The sequence below is a fragment of the Peromyscus californicus genome, unplaced genomic scaffold (assembly GCF_007827085.1).
Source record: "Peromyscus californicus insignis strain IS unplaced genomic scaffold, ASM782708v3 Scaffold_7__1_contigs__length_154581171, whole genome shotgun sequence".
Lineage (NCBI taxonomy): Eukaryota > Metazoa > Chordata > Mammalia > Rodentia > Cricetidae > Peromyscus > Peromyscus californicus.
Genome location: NW_026294595.1, coordinates 4,726,845 through 4,751,793, shown reverse-complemented (window position 1 = coordinate 4,751,793; position 24,949 = coordinate 4,726,845). Strand labels below are relative to the sequence as shown.

Sequence of the window (24,949 nt, the reverse complement as noted above, 5' to 3'; positions counted from 1 at the left end):
GTTGGCCTCCTTTTAACTTAAGAACCTTGACCACTTTGTGAACTTCCTAGATGTATTGGGTTCCTGGAGATCTTCTTTTCTCTAGATGGTCCTTATATGTGAGACAGATTAGTTGGGTGTATTGGGGTTTTGCTCAGGGATTTATTTTTTGACCCCTTTTTATTGTACTAAAATATATTATTTTCCTTACGGCATCTAGTTTTTATATTAATTAGTATGAAAGTTTTTTCAAATATCTTGTTTATTCCTATGTAGTTTCTGCTGTTAAAAATAGGCTTATTTGCCGGGCAGTGGTGGCACACGCCTTTAATCCCAGCACTTGGGAGGCAGAGGCAGGCGGATCTCTGTGAGTTCGAGGCCAGCCTGGTCTCCAAAGCGAGTTCCAGGAAAGGCGCAAAGCTACACAGAGAAACCCTGTCTCGAAAAACCAAAAAAAAAAAAAGGCTTATTTTTTGTTAAGTTTTTGTGTGTAGTCCTTTTCTTACCAAGTTTTCTGTAGCGTTTTAAAAAATTCCTTTGTAGGCTTTATATATACCACGTATAGGAACACTGCCAGCATGCGCAGTGCACGGAATAAAGCAGTGGCTTTGGCCTCTTTCCTTTCATCTGTAGCCCTGTGCCTTCCTTGCTCAGGTTGACTCTGCTGGTTGCTGATGGCAGTAAAATCCTACCACCATCATGCTCGGCTGTGAGCTACAAGCTGGCGCTTAGTCACTGTTAATTCTCTTTCTGAGGGGCAACATGTAAATCTCTCCAATGTAGCTAGCCCTTGCTAGGCCAAGCAAAGAGCACTGTGACAGATTTTAATGAGTGAAAGCTTAAGGCAGGGTCCAGACGGCAGCATCCTCTGAGTGAGACTCTGCAGTGCTCACGAGAGGCTGTACGAAGTATTCATGTGTTTGCTGCTGGTGCTGCTGCTGCTGCTTTAAAGGCCATTGTTGAAAGACATCACAGGGGATGTGCACTTCGAGTGACTGGGTTTTTTTACCTTTAAAATCATCTGGTATTCTTTGTTTTCCTCTGAGAGTAGCTCATGTTTGGCAGTAAACAGACAATTATTCATTTGTTCTCCACTGTAAACAAAGTTGCCTTTGACTTAATATAAATTAACATTTTAATTATCAATTACAATCAGTTTAAGGGTTTCCAGAAGTTCAATTAAATGTAGGATTATTCTTTTGTTCTTATCTTCATCCTCTTCTCTCCCTCGTGTTTGGTCTTGGTACAGACTAGGCAAATCCTATCAAGTGTCCCACTGTTGAGATGTACCTCCAGCCCAGGACAGTGATTCTGATTTGTGAACTTAGCAGGGACTTGCAGAATTTGAAAGAAGATGACTTTATGTACTTCTCCCTCAAGTCCTTAGCAGAATCTACTGCCTGGAGTGTCAGGGGCTTCCTTCTGAATAAGCCTGCTGGGCTGAGGCAAGGAAATGGTTCATGCACAAATACTTTTGTTTAAAAGTTTCTAAAGTAAGTATTGAGTATCTATAGAAACATTTTTAAAATACACACAGTATGAATAGTCCTGCAGTAATACTCATCTGTCCGATGCCCACTTTGAGAGGAAGAACATTGTTTTTGAAGGCCCTTCTGACTTCCTTCCCACTCACAGGGTGTCTTTAACTCTTTTGCTGATTATGCTTTCATCCCAGATACTTGTATCCTTGAACATTATCTCTCCAACATTTGCCTAAAGGACTTACACTAGGAATATGCACCTGTAGCTTTCTCCTGACAGTGTGCTGGTCCAGAGATCCATTGCATAGCAATAGTTGATTCATTCTCATTGGCAAGGAGGTTCTGTTGTCTGAACATACTGCAGGACATTTGTGCATCTCACTGTTGGACACCTGGGCTGTTTCCAGCTTATAGCTACTGGAAACAATGCTGTTTATAGACATAGCACATGTGTAAGAATTAGTGAAAGTGGAAGCTTACAAACATCCGAACCCCAAGTCACATAGAAAAAATGCATTCTACATCCCAATTTAGTATTTTGTATAATAGTGTATGTGTATGATAAATGGAGACAAAAATTTCAGGAAAGAATATTTACCTTTATTAATTAGGAATATTCACTGAGTTTTAAATTTTATTAATCTTTTATTTAAAAGTTGTTGGTGTGGCTGGCAAAATGGCTCAGTGAGGAAAAGCATTTGCCCCCAAGCTTGGTGACCTGAGTTTGACTCCCGAAACCCACACAATGGAAGGAGAAAATCAGAGAACTGAGTCCCACAAGCTGTCTGTCTCTGACGTTCACTTGTGTGTTATGGTGCATGTGTATCTTCAGATGCTGCATGCATGTTGTGCACAAATGTATGTTGCCAATAAAATATTTGAACACAGAAAAATAAATCAGTTTTTTTAAAATGCATTTAATTTGTAGATTTTTGTTGTTGTTGTTGTTGTTGTTGTTGAAAATAGTTTCTTTACCAGTTTGGACGAGCTACATCTTTCCATTTAAGGGATCCATAAAGTCTTTCATAATATTATGTGGCTTTCTTCATGGAAGTCTTAAAATATTTTGTTTAATTGATTCATATATACCACCCATAAACACATAGACACACATATAAAATATTTCTTTTGAGATAGGGTTTTGCTAGGCTAAGTAGCTAGCATGACCCTCCAGCTTCAGCCTCCTGAGTGCTAAGATTATAGGGGAAGGACACCATGCTCAGCTTATTAGTATTTATTCTCTTTTTAGTATCTTCAGACTCGTAAATGACTTCCTGTTTGTTGCTAATGGACAGAAATGGAGTTGATATTTTCCACATTGATTTAACTTCAAGGACTTTAATAAACTCTTTAATTCTGTTAATTTTTCCATTTTTGGTTTTCTGTGGAACTAGCCATTTTCAAATAATGATACCCCCAACTCCAGTCTTGTGTCTTCATCTTGCTTTGCAAAGCTGGCTGAGCCCTCCAAATACTGCACTGAGAAGAAACACATTGAATTATTAACTCTAGTATTTGCTACTTTGGTAGATGGCCCATGTTGAGTTAAGGAAGGTCATTTGAGTTGCTAGTTTACCCAAATAATAATTACTTTTGAAGTCATGAGTGGATGTTAAATGTGCTGAGTGCTTTTTCCATATTTATATAGGCTACATTTATGTAGGCTTTTCTTCTTTCGTCTCTTATCTGATTGATTGCATTATTTTATTTTCTTGTGCTAAAACAGCACTGTAATTGGAAAGAGAAGCTTAACTTTGGTCATCAAGTATCCTAGTTTTATTTAATGTGTTCTTGGTTTGCCAGTTACTTACTCTTCCTCCTCTTCCTCCCTCCACCCCCACCCAGGATCTTGATTTGTAGTTTAGCTGTCCTCAAACTTGTAATCCTCCTGCCTCACTTGACCTTCTAAATACTGGGATGGTTTGTGAGTATGTTCTTTAGAACTTGTGTTTTTTGTTCTCAAGACAACTGACCTGTAATTATTTGTACTCTTAGGTTTGAGCCAGGTATGGTGGAACACAACTGTAGTTACAGCTACACAGAAGGCTGAGGTAGCAAGATCCCTCAAACTCAGGAATTGATCCTGGGGGAACACAAGGAGCCTGGTCTCCAAGAAAAGGAGGAAGGGACGGAAGAGAAGGGAAGGGAAGAAAGAGCAGAATTGGGTAGGGGAGGAACAGGACCATGGTACAGTCACAGGAAGATTTCCAGGAATCATTGTGAAGCCCAGAGAGAGCCTGGCCTCTGTGTATGTCTGACCTGACTTTGGGTATTACCTACACTGAGGAGGAAAGACTTTGGTCAGGTTGGTTTTGTTAGCCAGCTCACTTCTGGGAAAGAACTAGCAACTGACCTCCATCAGCTAGTGCTGTGGGATGTTCTGTATGGCAAATGTGTTGCTGATTAGTCAGTAAATAAAACACTGATTGGCCATTGGCTAGGCAGGAAGTGTAGGCGGGACAAGGAGGAGAATAAAGCTGGGAAGTGGAAGGCTGAGTCAGAGAGACACTGCCAGCCGCCATGATGAGAAACAGCATGTGAAGGTGCCGGTAAGCCACGAGCCATGTGGCAAGGTATAGATTTATAGAAATGGATTAATTTAAGCTGTAAGAACAGTTAGCAAGAAGCCTGCCATGGCCATACAGTTTGTAACCAATATAAGTCTCTGTGTTTACTTGGTCAGGTCTGAGTGGCTGTGGGACTGGCAGGTGAGAGAGATTTGTCCTGACTGTGGGTCAGGCAGGAAAACTCTAGCTACAAGCTAGTACCATCTCCTGCAGTTAGGAGATGCACCTTCATTCCCAGGAGTGCATCTGGATTAACAGCAGCTGTGCCCGTCTACTTTTAAATGCTGCTTGAGTTTACTTTTCTCTTATGTTCTTGGACCATACTTTCAGGTCTATATATTGGGCCTTATTTTGGGGTGTGTGAAACATAAGTCTAGTAGAATGAACAGTTTCCTTTTCTGCTTCCTATCTTGAGGGCACAGCTGATACTCAGCTCTCTTCAAGTGTCTATGCTGGTCCTTCTAACCTTGGTTAGTACTTCTGCAGGTCCAGGATGCTCCTGTGGCAAAATGACCTTAACCCCCTTTCCTTGATGATCTAAGCCTGTGTGCCTTACTCTGGCCCTGGCTGCTTTGTTTTCACATTTCCCATCATAACTAGGTGTGTTCCTTTCTACCGCTACTATGTGCCAGAAGTCCTGTGTTCTCTTCTGAGTCCGTTGCTCCTGCCAGGATAGTGGTTTCTCTTTTGCCCATGGTCCTTTGTCATAAAGAGCTTGGGCAATTGCAGTTGCTTTAGCATTTATTGGAGTTCTTGCTGTGTCCTGATGGAAGCCTATAATCTATCCCCTTGGGAATCAGGCTCCTGACATCAGAAGGGCCCCAGTATGTAGGAAGCACAGACGCCTCAGGTGGGTCATGGGGAGTGATAGTGAGTGGAACCATTTCTACTTTTCCCTCAGTTCCTAGAGCCACTATTCTGTCTCCTGGGGATGTAGTATGCAATTGTTGATTTTTAGCCCTATCTGTTGCTACCTGGAATCACGGGGTGTCGGTGGCACATCTTTATCTTCAAGGGGTTGTTCAGTTACTCTGTTGGGTGCCCAGCTTTTGGGTAGTTTGGCATGTGATATGTCAAGGGGATTCCACAGCTGAATGCTACTGACACTCTTTCCTTGGTCTTCAGAGTTACACGGTATTCTGTCGGCTGCAATCTTGAAGTACCAAGACAGTGTTGCTGGTTGAAGCGTTACTGTCAGAAAGTTAAATCAGTGTTTGAATATATATGGCTCTCTGCCCAAGCCCATCAGTGGAGATGGGATTCAGCACCATCAACTTGCCACCAAATGACTGATTGACCTCCTTGAGAGATAATACAGTACTGGGGAATCCATATTGGTTTCTGTTGCTAGAAGCGTAGACATTTGATAGTGGAAAATGGCAGCATTAGCTGTGATGAGAGAACATGTTAGTTCCCACAGATAGTCCCTCCTTGTTACCCTGGATCATATTATGTACCCATGCATCAGCACTGGGGAGGCCAGTGCAGAAGATGGCTGAAGTTAAATGAAATCTATTCTCAGTCCCCAAAACCACCCTTTAGTTTACTGATTGGCTAGAAAGACTCACAGGATCCAGCAAATAATCACCCTCAAGTCTCTGTGACAACACAACAAAAGAATGCACAGCACGGTGGACAGAGGGCAGGGTGCTGGGGGGTGATCTAGAGAAGGATGAACAGCATGGTGGACAGAGGGCAGGGTGCTGGGGGGTGATCTAGAGAAGGATGAACAGCATGGTGGACAGGGCAGAGTGTCCAAAGTAATCTCGACAAAGCCTGGTGCTGTATCTCTCTGAGCTTTTAGGGAGTGATGTTCTTTCAGGATATTTTCTTCAGCTTTGGCTGGTTTTAGAGTGCTGTCTCTGTAGCTGAGGAACATGGTGTCCCTGCTCCTTTGAGTCAAAAAGGGTTCCCTCTTTCTGTGCCCAACAATGCCTGCCCTCTTTCACAGGAACCACAAGGGTAGGTGGGTATTTGCATTCTCTCTGGTTCAAAAAGTGACTAGAGTTCTAGAAGTACTCTATTGAAAAAGAGGCATTGATGGTTTCCTAGTGGACACATGTAGTTAACAGGGTGCAGAGATACACCCTGGAAGCATTGGTTAGGAGCAAAGCTGAGGCTTTCCCCCATGCTTTGCTGCAAGTGGTTAAAATCTGATCTCTGTAACTACTTAGTTGGGCATCTTATTGGGAACAGGAGGGCTTACATTGCCTGCCTCCGTCTAACCTTTTGCTGTCTGTTTTTCACTTGTCCAGAGACAAGAAAGGGACATCTTAATCATTGTCTTTGTGTGCACTGCTATTGTCACTTTGGTTTCCAGTAGAGGAAATTGGCTTATTTGAAACATTTGTCTTAATCCTCTATGGAAATACCAGTTTACGGAAAGTTAAAGCAGCTCATTTGGGCTCCTCCCAGAGTCTCTGCTGCAATTGTTGGGAAGGAAACCCCAGGGAAACCCCTGAGCAGGTCTTGAGAAGAGCAGGGGCTGTGAGGTGTCAGTACTGCAGATGCTTTTCAGGTGCTGTGCTGTCTGGAGAGCAGAAGGAATAGTCGCATTCAGGGTCTCTGCTTTCTAGTTGGGCAGACATCTTCTTTATCTTTGGAAGTTTTTGGGTGCCTCAAAGGCAGCCCAAGAAGCCCTTTTCCACTGGCTTTGAAAGCACAGTGTTTGGGTTTTCTCCGACTTGAATTCTCACTGCCTGTGTTTTGGACAGGGTTTCACTATGTATCTGTGGCTGGCTTGGAACTCACTATGTAGAACAGGCTAGCCTTGAGCCCCCAAGTGCTGGATTAAATGTTATGCCACCACACCTAGCTTCTCACCGTTAGTGCCTTTTTCCTCTTTGTTGACCACCAAAGGATTCAGGAAGTAAGAGAGGAAAACACAGACAAATGAAAAAACAGACAAGAAGCTTTGGTGCCGTTGCCATAGCCAAAAGGGTTTCCTGTATTTGGGAGCACAGCAGCTATTTGATGAAAACTTCAGGCTTTTTCTTAGGAACTTTTTTCTTTTTCTTTTCTTTTTCCATCTCTTCTTCTTTTTCTTGAGTAGCACTGTGGCCAGAGAGGAGCAGTATGCTAGAATGAGCCGCTGCAGTGGGATGTTGCCTTGTGATGTCCCTCACTCACTGCAGGTACTTCTGAAACCCTTGCTCTCCCTGAGGCCCACTGACACCTCGGCCACTCACAAGGGCCAAAGATTGATTTCTGAGTCCTTTGCTGTTTGTCTTCATGCAGCTTTATTAAATACACAGTAAGTAGTGTTGTATTGTGGGGAGGCCATGAATTAGCTCCAGGCTTGCACCCCACCTAATTTACCATCTGTGACCTCAGGCAAGTTCCATTATTTCTAAAAGCTTCCTTGCAAAGTAGGAAGAATGGGTGACTCTGCCTCACTGAGCTATTTTGAGACTTTGACATAGTCATTGTGCATGTCATTTGTGGGATAGCAGGACCCATAGCAGTGTTTAATTAATATCAGCTGCTGTACTGTTAGAGTCAGACAGGCTTTTAAGAACACCTTTGTACATGACTGTCTTCCCTTGGTAGGAGTGAGATTCAGTCTGCTTCTGAGAATTTTCACTCATTTCTCCAGCTTACTCATAATACGTATTGTCTCAGTCACTATAATATTGCCTTATGAAATTATAGTCTTTTTAGGTCATAAATGATTGAATGCTAGCAGTTTGTGTGATTCAACTTCATAATCTAGGCGCGCTTGAATGCTGCCTGCTAGAATGCATCTACACTTTTCTCTTTTTTCCCACCTTTTCTCTGAAGGTGCACTATTATTCATACCATTTGTGAATGAAACTGAGGATTAGAAAGGTGGGCAGACTTGCCTTGCCGTAGGTTATATAGTAAGTAGTCACTCCAGAATTCTAATGCAAGTCTGTTGACTCCCAAGCCCAGTCAACTTCTTTCCAGTCTGTCACGTGGAGAGTCTCAGAAGCCCTCCCCACTGCTCAGACAGAGCTGCAGACTGTCGTTTCTCTCGCCTCTGTTCCAGGTGGTGGGCTCTGTGTTCTGCTTTGTGTCTGCGTGTCTGTGTTGTATCTTCCTGTTGGAAGCACAGCATGTGTGTACAGTGTCAGGTTCAGTCGGCTTGGGTCTTTCCTCCACCCGGTCTTCACTGCCCAAGAGTGCTGGGACTGTGTCTTTGTTCGTGGAATTACTGAGGATAGATGCAGAATCCTGTACAGGGGAGGAAGCTGAGGCCAGATAGGATGCACATCTCTTCTGGGTCTGCCTTAGTTCAGGGCTCAGGTCTTTTCTCCTACCCCCACTTCCTCCTCTCAGTTTTAGAAATGTTGCTAAGGCTGAGGAGGAGGGCAGCCCTTTTGGTAGGGTAGTGTGCTTTTCCTAGTGAAGGAAACCATTCTGTCTGTAATGAATTTTAAGATTGGAAACCACTCAGTGTATTTCCTGAAGGAAATCAAGAGTCTCGATACATTCTCATTTGATTTTTTTTCTTCTGGCACTAAAAAGTATTTCTCCGTTTAATGTGCTTTCAGAGGAATTACTATCTTTTAAAAATATGCTACTAAAACAATCATGGTTGAATTCCAGTCAGTTTCAAATGAGAGTGACCTCGGTCTTTAATAGGAATTTGGAAGTAATTGCTTAATATCTGAATTCAAGATAATGACAACATATTTTGAGTTCTAAGGAAAGCTGCTTTGACCCAGCAGTCAGCTCCCTCACCTGCTCCTGAGCCTGTTGGTGAAGCCCCTATGTTTGCAACTGGAGGCTGCACTAAGTCCTTTGTTGTTCCATTGTTTCCTTTAGGGTAAGAGAGTAATTACGGGGAACATCTTTCCTGAGCAGCTGGAGCCAAATTCCAGCTGACTACAGCACCTGCAAAGATGGCACCTCTGCCTCTGGGTGGCAGGATGGGATGCCAGCCATGAGCCACAACAATGGGCGCCAAAGTGCAGAGACGTGGCCGTGCCGCACAGCTCCTGCCCTTCTGTGAGCTTCAGATGGCAGGAGTACCAGTGAATGCAAAGTGTCTGTTTTAGACTAATTAGTGGGATGATTTGTGAAATGGTGGCTATTTATTTAATTAATCACCAGCACAAAGCCATAAAACCCATATTTTAAAAATCCCTGTTAGTTTGCCATGTGGTTAATAGATTGAGGCACATTAAAAAGTGACATAGTGATGTATTAAAAATGTTCCACCTAAGATTCCTTCAGGAAGGAGCAGAAGCTGTCTGTTTGCAGATGCTGAGATGGAACCTGCTAGGATTGACCCTTCTGAGGTGGAAACATTTGTAAAGGCATTTATCTTTTGAATAGCATCTGCATTAGAACAGCACCTCCTGGAATATTCCAAGTGAAAGAACTTTGTAAAATAACTCAAAAATTAGAATTGGAGTTAATTTTTTAATGTTTCTCTTAATGATGAGTACCTATAATGTTCTACAAATTACTCTGTTTGCCAAGCATAGGAATATCTCTTATAATATAGGTCTTTTGCTTCTATTTGTGGGTAAAGAGGCATTTAATTAATGAAATATTAAATGCAGAAGCATTTTTCTTGCAGCTGACAGAACTTCATTCTGTTCAGCTATGTTATTGTTTTCTGTTGAATGGGAGCAAGGGTAATTGTTGTACTTGTTCGGTCTCAGCTCAGGTGAATTGTCGTTTTTGCATAGTAAGATAAAAACTGAATTGTTCAAGAGATGACACTGACATTAAAAAAGAGAATAAATGGCTTTAATGGTAACAAGCAATGGGTGCCTTTTATATACTCAAAGTTCTAGTTGATTTTTAGTATCAGCTAGACACAAGCACATACATAACACATTAACTAGTGTTTGAACTAAGTTTGGTGTGTGTGGTGCTTCATTCTTTTTTCACACACACTCATGATTGAAGCAGTCTGTGTTAGAATGCTGTGCAGTATGTCAGGGCCATGGGCTCAGTCCCCAGCACCAGGGAGGAAAAAATCAAAGTGATCATCGTTCCTGCTGAGAAGCAAGTTTACCTACAGTGAAATCTGCTCCAGAAAATCCTCCAGTGTGTGAGAATGTGCAGCTCGGGGATGTGTGTAGAGGAAACTGACTGTCCACCTCTTAGGCCTCTTCTTCTCTGCTGTGTTGCATAATTCCCTGCTCTGTGAGAAGGGGAGCTGGAATAAAACATGAGTATGTTAATGCAGCCTGGAGCTGATGTGGTGGTGATGATTACAATGCAGAGAAAGCATTTCTCATAACTGCTGTTGCCTACTGGAGCCTTTGAAACATCTGGACTTTTAATTGAAAAATAGTGTGGTGCTGTGCAAGGCAGACATGCTAAGTGGAGTCACTAATTTAGAATACAGAAATATAATTGATAAAGTGCTTTATTTACATTGTATTTAAGTATTCATACTTTGTTATGCTTTGTATAGCAAGAAGTTACTGGGTTAAATTTTCATAAATGTAGACAGTCTAAAATGAGATAAATTAAGTGAAAGCATTAGTAGAATTTTCCATTGAAACCAGTGAAGTTTACTCTAGAAGGGTGTGCACGTTTGCATCATTTGGGACCTTTTAAGGAACTAAAGAGTTCAGGTGTCTTTGGTTTTGTGTTTTAAAAGAACTAACCTTAAGTTTGGTAGCACCAATATATTTCTTTCTTGTTATTGCAATCATATCTTGGGGTTCTGTTTGTTTGTTTTGTAAGAAAAAGTTTCCTGGCATAATGGTAAATGGTTCTAATGGCAGCATTATTGTCCAATAAACCAAAGCCTTCCCCACCTCTGGGGCAGGTTATTCAGAGTCTGCCCAGGAGAGCAGAAGAGCTGGTGAAGGGTGTGCAATTAACCTTTGTCCTGCCTTCCAGCAGGGGAACTGACCCAGCAGCCTTCCGAGGAAATCCAATTTCATTTAAAATGAATTTGAAAAGACAAATTAGCCATATCTATTTTAATAAGATAAAAATCCCGACTCTGCCTGCATCTGGTTTAGTTAGGACCTCAAAGGAGATCAGACTGACTGAGCCTCAGGATGAACATGAAGAAATAATGCCAGGGGGCATTAAGATAGACATCCTAGGGACCCAGGTGCACCAGCGACTCTTCAGTTTCTGCAAGCCAGCAAGTCTGGGCTGCCCCTTTCTGCAGAGGATTGCAACCTGAGAAGTACCATGGCCTCCTTAAGCCCCTAACCAGAGGGAGGTTGATGCCATATGCTGCTGGCTCTTCCCCCCAGGGGCCAAATTGTTATTTTCCTCCCTGGATGAGAGCACACTGGGGTACTGCCACTAGGGTATCAAGACTTAACAACAGAAAGATCTCACAATTACAGATTTATCTCTTCGTCTAAGAGTAGCTATCCTTGCGGCCTGTGAGTGAGTGTTGACTACTACATGTGAAAACTGAAGAGAATGTGCTGCCAACTTTTGAAGGAGCTGAATGTTCTTTGCATTTTAACCCCAGAAACATAGGATAACCAAGCTCCACTGTGTGCCCAACAGCAGGGAGACCGGAAGCCTCTCCACTCCCTGAATAACTGAGGCAGCCCTTCCTCTGTCCCTCTTCCTCCCTTTCCAGTGGTGATCCCTATTTTGAAGTTGTGGCTGCAGAATTTGTACCCTTTGCTAGATACTCTGGGCTTCAGATGTGAGATTCACCCAGGGAGAGGTGTTTTGCCTGGGAGGAGAACTTAATGCTTTCTGTCTCAAAAGGAATTTGGAGCAGCCTGCGTGATGATATTCCTCAGCTCCAAGATGATCTTCATCGGGCTTGGGGTGAATTAATGAAATCATGTGTGGCAAATATGGTACTCTGGCTAGATGCCCAACTAATGGCGACAAGCAGTGGCAGAGAGCTAAATGGGAGCACAAAGATCTGTATACAGTAAGATCTGTGTCTTTACTGGCAACCTAGTGATTGGCTCAGCTTGTGCTGTGCAGCACTGTGCATTTCCTGATTTCACAGGGTGACAGGCAAACAGCACTTCCTATTATTCATTTTTTGTTTTGTTTTGTAGAGGCAGGGTCTCACTGTGTAGCCTAGGCAGCCCTAGACCTCATTGTGAAAGCCAGGCTAGCCTCAAACTTGGAGTGATCCTCCTGCCTCTGCCTCTGGAGTGCTGAGATTATAGTTATGCACCAACACTCTTGGTTGTCTTTCAGTGCTCAGTACTGACTGTCCTCAGCACTCATGGACCCTACTCTCCCCTCCTTTTTAAAAAATTTTAAAATTTTTTCCCTCTTAGGGACTGGTGAAGACTTGGTAGAGTTTTGGGTACTGCTTTGTGTTTAGAAATTTTGTGTATAACTCCAAGTGATTGTCAGTGCATTCTAGCTACGTATAATGATTTGGTTTCTCTTTTTCCTGCTGATTCTGTTTCTGGGCATTTATAAACTGTTAAATGAAAGTCTTCAGTTGACCACTTAGGTTTGTATTTTCCTGTGGAAAGCAGAGTGTGTTTTCTTCTTGGTCGCTGAGTTGTAGGCTCTTTGTGTGACCTTTTCTTGCACAGAGCAGACCCCCCCCCCCCCCCCAGATCTCACGTGTGCATTTTGAGGATGAAAGTAAATGTCATAATTGGAGAAACGGAAGGCTATTTATTTCCATTTTGTCTGATGTTTTTACATTGTTTGCTAGGAGGTGCGTCAGGGACTTGAATTAATTATAATTACTGAAGAGGCATACACTGATTGAGCAAATAAAGTAGTAAGCCCGTTTTTGCCAGGGTTGTCTAATTATAGCCCAACTTTGGATAAGCTATATGTGCTTGAAAGATTCATTTTTAAAGTTTTTAGGACTTACTAAATAATGATTCAGTGAAATGTTTGAATTCTGTCAATGAAGAACATCAAGTCTTAGAGTGATAAAGCAATCAGGAGCCTAGCACTGCATAGAAATTTGTGGGTCTTAAAGACCAGTTTAATCAAGGAAATGATATAATTTTAAGGTGAATATTTACGTTTAAGAATTTTACAATGTTTAATCAACTGAAACGCTACAAAATATGTGTCTAGATTATTTCCTTCACTATTTTTCTGGCTCTGCTGTGATATGCTTCACTGGCTCTGAAATTGAGTTGTCCATGGGGTAATTTGGGAGGGTTGTGCCAAAGTTTCCCTGTCGTTGGGATTGTGGTGATGGCCAGTTATAACCTTTGCCAGAGCTCTGCCATCTAGTAATGGAACCAAGCATGCATTCTCTGTTAAGTTTTAATGTTGAAAGTTGGTATTAAATCTTAAAAAGACTCATTATACTGTGAAAATTGATAGAGTTTAAAACATGTAACTCTTTTTTATGGTCATAAAAAACCCTATTTTTACTTTTAAAGCATATTGATTTTATTATATAAATGATTTAATAATAAAGAGGTCTCTAAACTTATGCTAGGTGATAGGGCTTAGTTCATGCAAATCACCTTTCCCTGATATTATCATCCTTATGGAAGCCATTGTTTGTGTAATTAAATGCAAAGTGCTGTGTAGCATTTAATGATCATAGAATCCCACAATGGCTATGAAAATTCAAAATGGACACTTTCCATGCTGTAAAGATGGCTTTAAGGTGGCTGGATTGTACCTGTGAGTACACATGCTAGGACATTGTGTAACCATCTCCAGGTCAGGTAAGAAGAGAACACTGTGGCTTTTTTTCCGCAACCTTTTTTTTCTAGAAACCTGCCTGGCCTTAGCAGCAACTTAGACCACAGTAAGAAGAGTCACCAACTGCAACAGTCATAGGAGCAGACTCTTGCAGGAAAGATGCCAAGCACCAACCTAGGGCCTCTGCACAGAGCTGCACCCAGCCTCACAAAGGCCTGGCATAGACTGCTATTATTTTGAAATAGATATTCTCATCTGTGTTTCATAGCTGAGGAAATTTGACTTTCACAGAGGTTAGAGACTTGCTCATAGTTGCACAGTTCAAAGTCCAGACCAGTCTTTTGGCCTCTGTACTGAGGGGCCTAACACACCAACATGATGATTCCACCAGTGTGGTAGACATTGATGGTATCAGGAAGTGTGTTCTTCATTAAGCTTGGGAATAATGACTGCTGTTCCTGTTCCATTCTGAGAACACTTTCAGTTTTTCTCTCATGCTTCCCCAATTCGTAAAATGTTAAGCCTATATTTGAACATGAGTGACTGCTATTTTTCCAGTTAATATATATTTTTAAATTTTTGATTTATTGGCTGGGCTTGGTGGTGCAAGCCTTTAATCCCTGCACTTGGAGGCAGAGGCAGGTGGATCTCTGTGAGTTTGAAGCCAGCTGCTCTGCAAAGCTATCCAAACTAGCTAGGCCTACATAGTAAGACCTTGTCTAGGGTGGTGGGGAGAAGGTATTATTGCTATGTGTGTGTTGCTGGGGAGCTTGTAGGTGCCACAGCACGTGTATGGAGGTCAGGGGACAACTTTCAGGAATCAGTTTTCTCTTGCAATCATGGTTCCCAGGATCAAACCCAGGTTGTCAGGTTGATGCAGCGAACACCAGTCCACTGAGTCATTTGCTAACTTCAAAAATTATTTAAGTTTATTGCTCAAACCACATAGGCTAACTCACTGTTTTTAAAACAGTAGTGTTAGACTTTTTTTTCCAGAAAGATCAAAGCATCAAAATATTTTAAATAGAGAATATTTTTCCTGAGAGTAACAACTTCTTTTCCTGGTTCCCATCTAGCACTATAGATTGACATTTGCTCTTCTGTTTTCCTGTGCTATCTTGTCCTCCTGAAAAGGTTGCAGTCTGGTGTACTCCACAGTACTGAGTAACCGGGGTGGCACTTGGTTTTTGTTTGGTTTGGTTTTGTCTTTGGAGTTTTGGTCATGGGTGTTTAAAGGGGAGGCTGTATGTAAAGCAGCAGTAGGCTGGTCCAGATGCCATTAGGCTAGAACTGAGGTCAGTGGGCAAGCTCTGCAGGAAGATTTTATCCAATAGAAGGTTTACTTCAACAGGTGGGAGAGCCACATCAGTCTAGATAGGTCTTTAGGGGAGGCTGTTCCACAGAAACATGTGGGACACTGTGTTCTGAGGGTGTTTTAAAGGGGGGTGCCCAGAAGGTATCTAAGAGTTCCGAGTCTGTAATGTCAATAAAAGCTTTTAGGCCTGTGATTGTAAAGTAGGAAAACATACAGCAAACATAGTGGGCAATGAGCATTTCATGAGCCTTTACTGTAGATCAGACAGAGAAGTGAGTGCTTCTGTGTGCAATCTTATCACGCTGTCTCTATAACCCCCTTAGGACTTGTTATTGTTTGTGTTTTTAAAGTCTGTGTGTGTGTGTGTGTGTGTGTGTGTGTGTGTGTGTGTGTGTGTGTAGTGTATGCATTGTGTGTCCTGTGCATGTATGTGGAGGTGAGAGGTTGACTCTGGTCCCTTCCTCTGTTGCTTTTCATTTTATTTACTTATTTTCTTGAGCCAGGCTCTCTCACTGTACCTGGAACTCACTGATGGCTAAATTAGTTGACCATACTGCACTACGCCACTATGTTCAAATTCTGTTGTTATTTCAGACAGGGTCTCACTATATAGCTTTGGCTGACCTGGAACTTGCTTGTGGACCAGACTGGCCTCGAACTCACAGAGATCTGCCTGTTTCTGTCTACCAAGTGCTGGGATTAAAACTGTATGCCACCATGCCTGGCCCAATGCCTAACACCTTACATGGGTTCTGAAGATCCAAACTCAGGTCCTCATGCTTTGTGGATGAGGAAATCCTGACTCAAAAAGCTTAAGTTGCTGAAGGCCAGACTGTAGTGACGCTGTGTGCAGATGTGAGTTAGAGTCTATGCTCTTCGCCGTAACACTGTACACTGTGCTCCCGCCTGGCTTCCTTTATGATGGCAGAGATCCGAGAGACACCAGATCAGAACTTGACCTTGTTAAAGAAGGAGTGACAGTTGACGTTCTTGATAATAAAAGCTTAATGGAACCAAGGTTGGTGATTCTGAGGGAATTAATGAGATTTTGTCAATTTTATTTTAAGCTTGTCAGAAAATACAGTGTCCAGTGACAAACTGTAGAAATGTTTTTGACAAATTAACTTGACTACAGGTGCCAGATCAGGGAAATGTTAATTTAATAGCCTTTAAGCAGTCCAGATTTATTGAGGGTTAAGATAGTAGTACAAAGCCAACTCCATAGCTCTGAATGGATTTGTCATAGAATTTTATACAAAATCTATTCATATTCATTGCTGCTATTTTGAATGTAAAAAAAGTGAGATTATTTTTCTAAGCCCATAAAATTGTGGTGTTTAGAAGTTTTTCCTCCATTATATAGAACCTCTTTATTTCTCATAATTAGATAATCTAGCTTATGCTGGATTTTGTTTGAAAATATTACTTCTTTTCAAATGGAAGCCATTAAATATCCCCAGGGAAGTGAGCATTTGAGTGTACCAGATCTCACCTGGCACCTGTAAAACATAGGTCCTTTCTGTGTCTGTTGAGGAGGTTAAGGAGAAAGGTGTCAGTAGAATGGCACAGCAGCCATTTCTTAAACAGAATGTTTCCTTTCAAAGGCTACAAATAACCCTTTTATCAATTTGCATTATTATGTTGTCTGGATACACTGATACATTTAGTTCTGCATTAAAATTACATATAATGATCTGCTTGTGCAGTTGTGACTAATGGAATAATGTTGCCTGTTTTTTGTCTCTTTAATTGCAGAAGCCAAGCTGTCTGTCCTTTCTCTTTCCTTCCCTTGGCAGAGAAATTGAACACTTAGCAACAGTTTGGAGATCTGTTATTCAATTTATTATTGGAAACGTTGATGTTAAGTAGCCCTGCTAACTGAGTCTTGTGTTCTTAAGTCTTAGTTCAGTTGACTCACTTGATGTGGGTAGCTCCTAATTGAAGATTATTTAAAGCATGCTATGTAGCACAAGTTTGTAATCCCAGCAGCATGCAGGAAGCAAAGGTAGGAAGATCACATGTTTGAGACCAGTCAGAGCTACATAGTGAAACCCTCTCTCAGAAAGTATGTGTGTGTGTTGGGGTGGGGGTAGACTTAGAGAGATGGCTGAGCAGTTAAGAGCACTGACTACTCTCCCAGAGGACCTAGGATTGATTCCAAGTACCCACATGGTGGCTCACAATTGTCTGTAGCTCCAATTTGAGGGGATCCAAAGCCACCTCAGGCACCAGGCACACATGTGATGCACAGACATACATACACATAAATAAATATAGAGTTTTGGTTTTGTTTTCTTTTTGTTTGGGGGTTTTTGTTTGTTTGTTTGTTTTTGTTTTTGAGACAGGTTTTCTCTATGTAGACTGGGCTGGCCTTGAATTTGGAGATATCTGCCTGCCTCTGCCTCCTGAGCACTGGGATTAAAGGTGTGTACCACACCTAGTTTAACATAAAATTCTTTTTTAAAAAGATTATTTGAGCCAGGTGGTAGTGGTGGCGGCGGCGGCGGCGGCGGCGGCGGCGGCGGCGCACGCCTTTAATCCCAGCACTCGGGAGGCAGAGGCAGGTGGATCTCTGTGAGTTCGAGGCCAGCCTGGTCTACAGAGTGAGTTCTAGGAAAGGCACCAAGCTACACAGAGAAACCCTGTTTCGGAGGAAAAAAAAAAAAAAAAGATGATTTGAAACTGAGCAACATCTATTGTTCTTTCTGCTTTCTGTATTTTAGAAATTATAAAGTGTAAATCTTGAAATTAGTTTTATGATTGGCAATGGATATATAGGTTTTATATATATATTTAGGCTATATTTTATTTTAGTTAATGAGACAAATGGGCAAAGATATGGTATGAAGGGACTAATCCATCATCATGTTCAGTGTTGTACATTTTAGTTAGTATTATTTACATTCCATGTGATAAATTATTTTTAAGCTTTGTTTTATATTGGAAAATCTAGTTATTACTTAGATTATTCATTAGATGGAATTGGTTAATAATGTTGATATTCTCTTGATAGGCTGAAAATGGTTTCAAAAGAATGAGCTTCTTCAATGTATCCTAAGGTACAAAGACTCACATCCCTTGACCAGTAATGTACACCTGGAATATGTACACATTTATATCAGAGATGCCTGAGAGAACACTGCTTACAATAGTGGGCTGTTTAAAGTGCTCAGCTCTGTAAACTTCAGTGTAATGAAGTGTTTTCAGTCATTATTCCTCACTGGCTATATGTCAGGTTCTATGTTATGTACAGGAGACATTTCAGAGAAGAGAGTGGTCTGGAGGAGCAGAGGCAGTACGTTTATGTGGGATAAGAAAGAAGAGCGAGACATGAGGAGTGTGTGCAGCATGGCAGGCTAACCCTGAACCTCTACCGTACTTCAGGCCTGAGGAGCATACAGAAGTTGTTCCCTTTCTGTAATTGGCACTTGAGCTAGTGAAGAAGAAGGCAGAGGTAGATACAGAGAACAGTAAACTATAAGGTTGTGATGATCGAATTGCTAGGAAGCAGAGGAAAGCCTTCACTCCTTGGTCAGTGATTGTGTGTGGGTGTGATGTATATGAGATGGATTCCAGTGAGGAAGTGGAGGTTTTGAGAGGTGTCTGCTGCAGACCTGGGTCCAGCTCTACTCTGCATCGTTGCTGTGTGTTGTAGAGGTGAGGCACTGGGCCTGGTTGATCAGGCTATTAGCTGCCATGCAGAGGCAGGGGTGGAGAGTTACAGTGTATTTCTGACTGGCGTGAGCTGTGATTTGAGGGAAATTTTCTCATTGTTGGCAGGAAGGAGGTAGGGCTGTGGAGGGTGGGCTTCCTGAGGTAAGACAGTTGGAATGCTGCTGTTCTGGTATGGTCAAGAGATGATGCAGTTTTCATCTGGGCCAGAGCCATGAGGGAAGAAGGAAGAGCAGGGCTTGAGAGACATTTGGGGCAAGAAAGAGTTATGGCAGTTCCTAGCCTGTGTGATGCAGTTTCCCAGTAGGTACAATAGCCTTGTGAGCACACAGATGCTGGGAGAGCTAAGGGTGGAGAACACTGGCTGAGTGGGAAGTTTCGCCAGCATTTTCAGAGCCCTCGCTTGGGAGGCCCGAGGTCTGGACTTGTGTCAGCCCTGTGCGGATTGCCCCATGCAGGCTGCCCTGGTGCTGAGGAAGTGCTCTTCTGTTGCCTCAGATCTACATCTCAGGCTTTGCCTGCTTTCCCTTGCTTAGGGCAGTTCTGGAGAGCATGGATCAGCTTCACATTGTTGATATTATTAAAAAAAAAAACAAAATTAAGATACAGATTTAGAACTTAATTGTTTATATGTGTGTGAATTTGCTTGTGCCACAGTGGGTCCTCAGGACAATTTCAGAGAGTTCATTCTGTTCTTATACTAGGTTGGGTCCCAGGTCATCCAGTTTGGCAGCAAGTGCCTTTACCTGCTGAGGCATCTCACCAGCTGGATTCATTGCTTTTTATTCTTTAATAAAAATTATTTAACCCTGGGCCTTGCCTATGCTAGGGAAGTGCTACAGTAGAGCTATAGTCCTAGCCCACATAGTATGTTCCTAGTATTTACTTAAGGCCCTAACATGGGGCAGCATTTCCAACATGGAACTTTGTTCTCTTACCTAATGCCATTCATTAAGCCTCGAGTAGTAGTTATTCTTGCTGTCTTTATCTCCTTTTTGTTGTTGTTGTTTATAATTTTTTGTATTTTGTTTCTAATTGTAAACAGAGTGTTCACTTTAGAAAACACAAACCAAAAAATTCAAGTCACTCATAGAACCCCCATGTCCCTGAAGGAACCTCCGCCCCATCCGTGTTGTGCTGCTTGTAAACAGGATTCATGACTTTCTGGGGGAGCATGACTGAAAAGTTTCCTAAGATGCCTCTACCAGGCCCTCCCAGGGTGACTGCTGGGCTCTCTTAGCAGCTTTTATCTTTTCCTTCTTAGAGTGCTCACAACTGTGAGCCAGGAGACTGCTGAAGGGCTGCTGAGCACCTTGAGTATTAGACCTGACCTTCTGGTCCCAGCATGGGTTTCAGTGGCTGTTTGTTGAAGGCATGAGAGAGGAGAAGGGTGCAGCCGAACCCTGTCACCATGAAGCCCTCTCTTGTGCTCTAATTATGGCTTCATCTCCCCAATCCTGTGCTGGAGCACATAAATTGCTGTATGACATGATCTTTGTTTATTGCTAGTTGCTTTTTAATAGTTGGATGTTAGGTCTCTGGAATATTGCTTTCTTGATGTGTGATGAATACTTTTAATCATTTGGTCACTTTATTTTTTTATAAGTTAATTACATTCTATTATGTTGATGGATTGTTTTATGTTTTAGATGATTTTCTCTAAATCTTGCAACACAGGGACTCTTAGTTAAGCTCACTGCCACCACCTGGAGCTTTTTCCGAAGAGCCTCCTCATTAAAATAGGTAATTTCAAGATTTGTACAAGGCACTTTCCCAGAATGGAATTAGAAGATTAAAATGATGAAGTACTTCATTCATTTGCTAAGCATCTCTGTGTTTATTCTGATTTCATAGGAAATGAGCAGGGTTAACAGCTGCTGGGTTTCCTAACTCAGTGATTATCCTGCAGTTTGGGGCAGAGAGGGTCCGGGGCTGGGGCTGGGGCTGGGGTCTCAGTCCCTGTCTGTCCTGGAGTAGCCCTCGGATCTAGATCCTTCTGTCGGAGGCTGTTCCAGGTGGAACCTTTGTTGTGTTCATGTGGACAGAGCAAAGAGAGAAGGTGAGCTGCGGAGAGTGGGGTCGGTGGCACTTGGATTGACTAAGGGGATGAGGGGTGATAGTCCTTTGAAGTGATGACGGCTCAGACCGAGCCGTGGTTTTTCCGTGTGGCGTCTAGTAAGCTGCTCTGCTCTTAGGAAGCACATTGCAGTTTGGGAAGCAGGTTCACAGGTCTTCCCCAGTGGGCCTCCGTATTCTGAGATGTCAACCCTGTGGCCCTCAGGTGTGGTTCTGCAGGCGGGTGAGGGGTACGTGAGGATAACAAGGGAAGGCAGTAGGCTGGCATGAAGGCTTAGTGAGCACAAGGGAAGAGCAGCAAAGCAATAGCCTAGGCCTCATAAGGAAGGGGGGGGTGTGTGTCTGTGTCTGTGTGTGTGTGTGTCTGTCTGTGTGTGTGTGTGTGTGTCTGTGTCTGTGTGTGTGTGTCTGTGTGTGTGTGTGTGTGTCTGTCTCTGTGTGTGTGTGTGTGTGTCTGTGTGTGTGTGTGTGTGTGTGTGTGTGTCTGTGTGTGTCTCTGTGTGTCTCTGTGTGTCTGTGTCTGTCTCTGTGTGTGTGTGTGTGTCTCTGTGTGTGTGTGTGTCTGTGTGTGTGTGTGTGTGTGTGTGTGTGTCTGTGTGTGTCTCTGTGTGTGTCTCTGTGTGTCTGTCTGTCTATCTCTGTGTGTGTGTGTGTGTGTGTGTGTGTGTGTGTGTCTGTGTGTCTGTGTGTGTGTGTGTGTGTGTCTGTGTGTGTGTGTGTGTGTCTGTGTGTGTGTCTGTGGAAGGGGGATTTATTTGACTGGTTTACAGGCTGTGGTCAGGATAGTTCAACAGTGGCTTTTTCCTGGTGGAAAGCCAAGAATCCACAAGTTGTTCAGTCCACGAGACTGGATGTCTCAGCAGTGCCAGTCTGCTGCCTGAGCCTGGAGGATTCCTGGAGAGCTGCTTGTTTTCAGTTGACTTTGGAGTCTGCTCAGCAACAGGGGGATAGACTTGCCAGTAGGAATGAGGACAGGCTGGCCAAAGCAAGGCTTCCACCTTCCATGTCCTTTTATGTGGGCTGCATTAGAAGAAGGAGCCCAGATTTAAGGTGAATCTCCCTACCTCAGAATCCAATTGGGAAGAATCCCTCAGCTAGGCTGTGGTAGTACACGCCTTTAATCACAGCACTCCAGCTAGTTCTAGGACAGCCAGGGCTACACAGAAAAACCCTGTCTTGAAAAACAAAAAAGAAAAAAGAAAAGTCCCTCAAAGGTGTGCCAGCAGTTTGGATTTTAGCTTTAGGTTCCCACTGTAGTTAAGTTGACAATCACGACTAGCCATCACACCCCTTCAGAAAGGTTCCATTGTTGTTTGTTTGCCTGCCTTGATATCAACGTATTTGCTGGAGAAGCCTTACTTAGCCATTGCAGTTACTATTTCTAAACTAAAAAGCATGCAGGAAGACAGGGAACATTGTTGAGAATTGACTTTGTTACTACTCACTTGATACCTTTAGACGTGGGGTATCAACGCATTCATTGTTGCGTTGTAAGAAAAGTAGCATTTATGTAAAGTGTTTTTTTAATCCAACTTTATCTTACTTTCCTTATTCAGGTTCTGATTCTTTTTATCTTAGAATGCTAGAATTACAAAGTGAAGCCATGTGATTGGCTAAATCTATTTCCCTGTATGATCAGGAAACAGACCCATGAGAAAAGGACAAGAGGGAGAAAAGAAATGGAGATTTATTGAGGGCCTCGAATAGGCACTGGGACCATTCAGTGTGTTTTGTTTGTTCATTTGGCATTTAGTGTAAGTGGGGATGAAGTTCCACTGTGCCAGCCAGGCAGACCTCAAATTCCTAGGCTTAAGGATCCTCCTACCAATTGGGTGTGACTACAGAGAGTGCCAGCATGTCTTGACGAACAGTTTCTTTTAGAGGGCCTTTAGGGTGCCAAACACAGTGCTAGGCATTGTGTATGGAGCAAAAAGCAAAGAGACAGTGTCACTGCTCTGGTGGGAAAAGCAGGTACTAAAAATGAACATAAATAAAGGCATCATCTTAAATTGTTAAGAGGTGCAAAGAAAATGAGCAGGGTACCTGTGGGAGAGTAACTGAGAGGCACTTCTCTCTATAGCAACAGCAGCAAAGGAGCTGTGAGCTCCAGCATCAGTCCTCACGAGAGTCTTATCATTATCATTTTACATGTAAGGAACAGAAGCCAGGAGCACACATTAAAGGATGACAAGTGATGGAGCACAGCCTTCTAGATGTAGTTAGTTGTGCCCAGTGAGGTCTTCGAAGTGAGAGATGCAGATAAGATATACACAGATGTGTGTTCAGACATACGTCCCGAGAGCACTTCCAGGCCAAGGTAGCTAAACCCTGATGGACAGGAAGGGGAGTTGGCATTGGGTGATGATGAAGAAGTAGGTGGGTACCAGACCTATCAGACAGTGCTGTGAGAGTTTGGACTTTATTCATTGTCATTCACTCACCTAGAAAAATTCAAACAGGATTGTAATGTGATTGGCTTTCAGGGTCAAGTCCCTCCCTCATTCTGCAAATCAAAACCAGGATATAGTAAGGAGCACTCTACTGGTGTGCATGCGTTCAGGGAAGTGTGTGTGTACATGTGTGTGTATACACATGGAATTGTTTTGTATCTACCTTTACACCGGGGCTATTTAGCAGATTCTCTGTGACTGTGACTTGCATTATGATGGATGGCGTGGAGCATCCTTTCATGTATTTATTGACCACTTGTACATCTCCTCCAGAGAAATTTCTGCTCAAATCCTTTGCCAGTATCTTAATTGGATTATCTTTTATGTTGCATTGTGCGAGTTCTCAGCATGTTCGAGATGGTAAGCCCTTACCAGATGAATGGATTGCAGCTCTTCTTCCCCTTCTGTGGGTCACCTTTTCATGTTCTTGACAGTATTCTTTGGGGAACACATTTCAAAAATTTTGATGAACTGATTTTTTTGTTGTTGTTGTTGCTTATACTTTGTGTCATTTAAAGAAATTAGTGCCTATTTCAAAGTCATGAAGACTTCTACTATGAGTTTTATATTTTTACCTCTTACATTTGGATCTTTGTGTATGCTATGAGGTAGGAATGCAAATTCATCCTTTTGCATGTTGGTCTTTGGTCATCTCACTGCTGTTTGCTGAAAAGACCATTCTTCTCCATTGAAACAGTTTTGCAGTAGTTGTCCTAGAACTTACTAGTGGAGTAGAAAGACAGTAGAAGGAGAAAGAATCTGGGACATGAGTAGCTGCTGTGGTGGTGGTACCACTTGCTGCAACGATGAGGTTGATGTTGTAACTTGGGGTAGGAGGGAACAGGGAGCAGTAAAGTGCACCAATATAAACTTGAATTGTCTGTGCTCTTTTCTTTTTATGACGTACTGGACATGTTTGTGAGTAAGGAAGACTGTGAGCCAAGACTGTCGAGCTCTAGTCTCTGGTGAGGAAAGGGGATGGCCCAGGGCCATGTGGAACAGAGCAGGAGAGGAAGCTATAGTTGAGTCGTTTGAACTAATGGAACAGGATTTTTTTTTTTTTCAAGAAAAGAGGAAATAATAGTTTGGAATAGTGGGTAAAGGACTGCCTACATGGCCCCCAAGGCATACGGATCATGAGTTTGAAGCCACTGTGGGCAGCAGGGCAACTTGGGAGGTACAGAGGGGAAGAGAAGAGAGCTAGGAAGAGTGAGAACACAGGGGGAAAAGCAAAGCAGTCCTGTTTGGAGAGAATGGCATAGGAGGCATGCCCTCCTCAGCAGAGCTTTTGCTTAAGGCATAGAAGTAGAAGAATGTTAAAAAAGCAGCTTGGACGTGTTGCTGACTAGTGCCAGTGCTCCAGAGAGCAAGAAGGAGAACGCAGAGAAAGGAGGGCTGAGTGTGTGGAAAGAATCGGGAGTGCCTAGAGCCGTGTGCATTGAGTAGTAAGAGAAGATCAAGGACCCTTGAACTTCTGTGGCAGTTAAGTAAACAGGTGTGCTGCCCAAAGGAGTTAGTACCCTAAGTCTCAGACACATAGACAAGCTCTTGGTCCCAGTGTGAGTGCCTCCTCTTCAACCTCTCCAGGAGAGACATGGCTATACCAGGGAAAGCAATTGATGCCAGGGTCTGTTAGTATGTCCTCCAGGAGCAGAGACTTGATAACAAACCCAGTCTGTCCAAACACTAGCTCTGCTCACGCTCGTACTTGTCTTCTAGAACACATTCACCTTCCTGAACACAGACTTTGTCCACCTTGAGACTGGCTAGGCTCAGAGTAGGTCTATACAGGTCTGTGTAGGGTAGGAAATGGCTATGTTGACCCAGACCAGCAGAGTTGTGCCAGGA

At 42.8% G+C, this 24,949-nt stretch overlaps 1 protein-coding gene across 6 annotated transcripts in view; it reads left to right on the top strand.

Annotated features, from left to right (window-relative positions):
- Mapkap1 (MAPK associated protein 1) overlaps positions 1-24,949 on the top strand; it is a 216,499-nt gene that overhangs the window by 69,580 nt on the left and 121,970 nt on the right. The gene's annotated exons all lie outside the window — the stretch shown is intronic.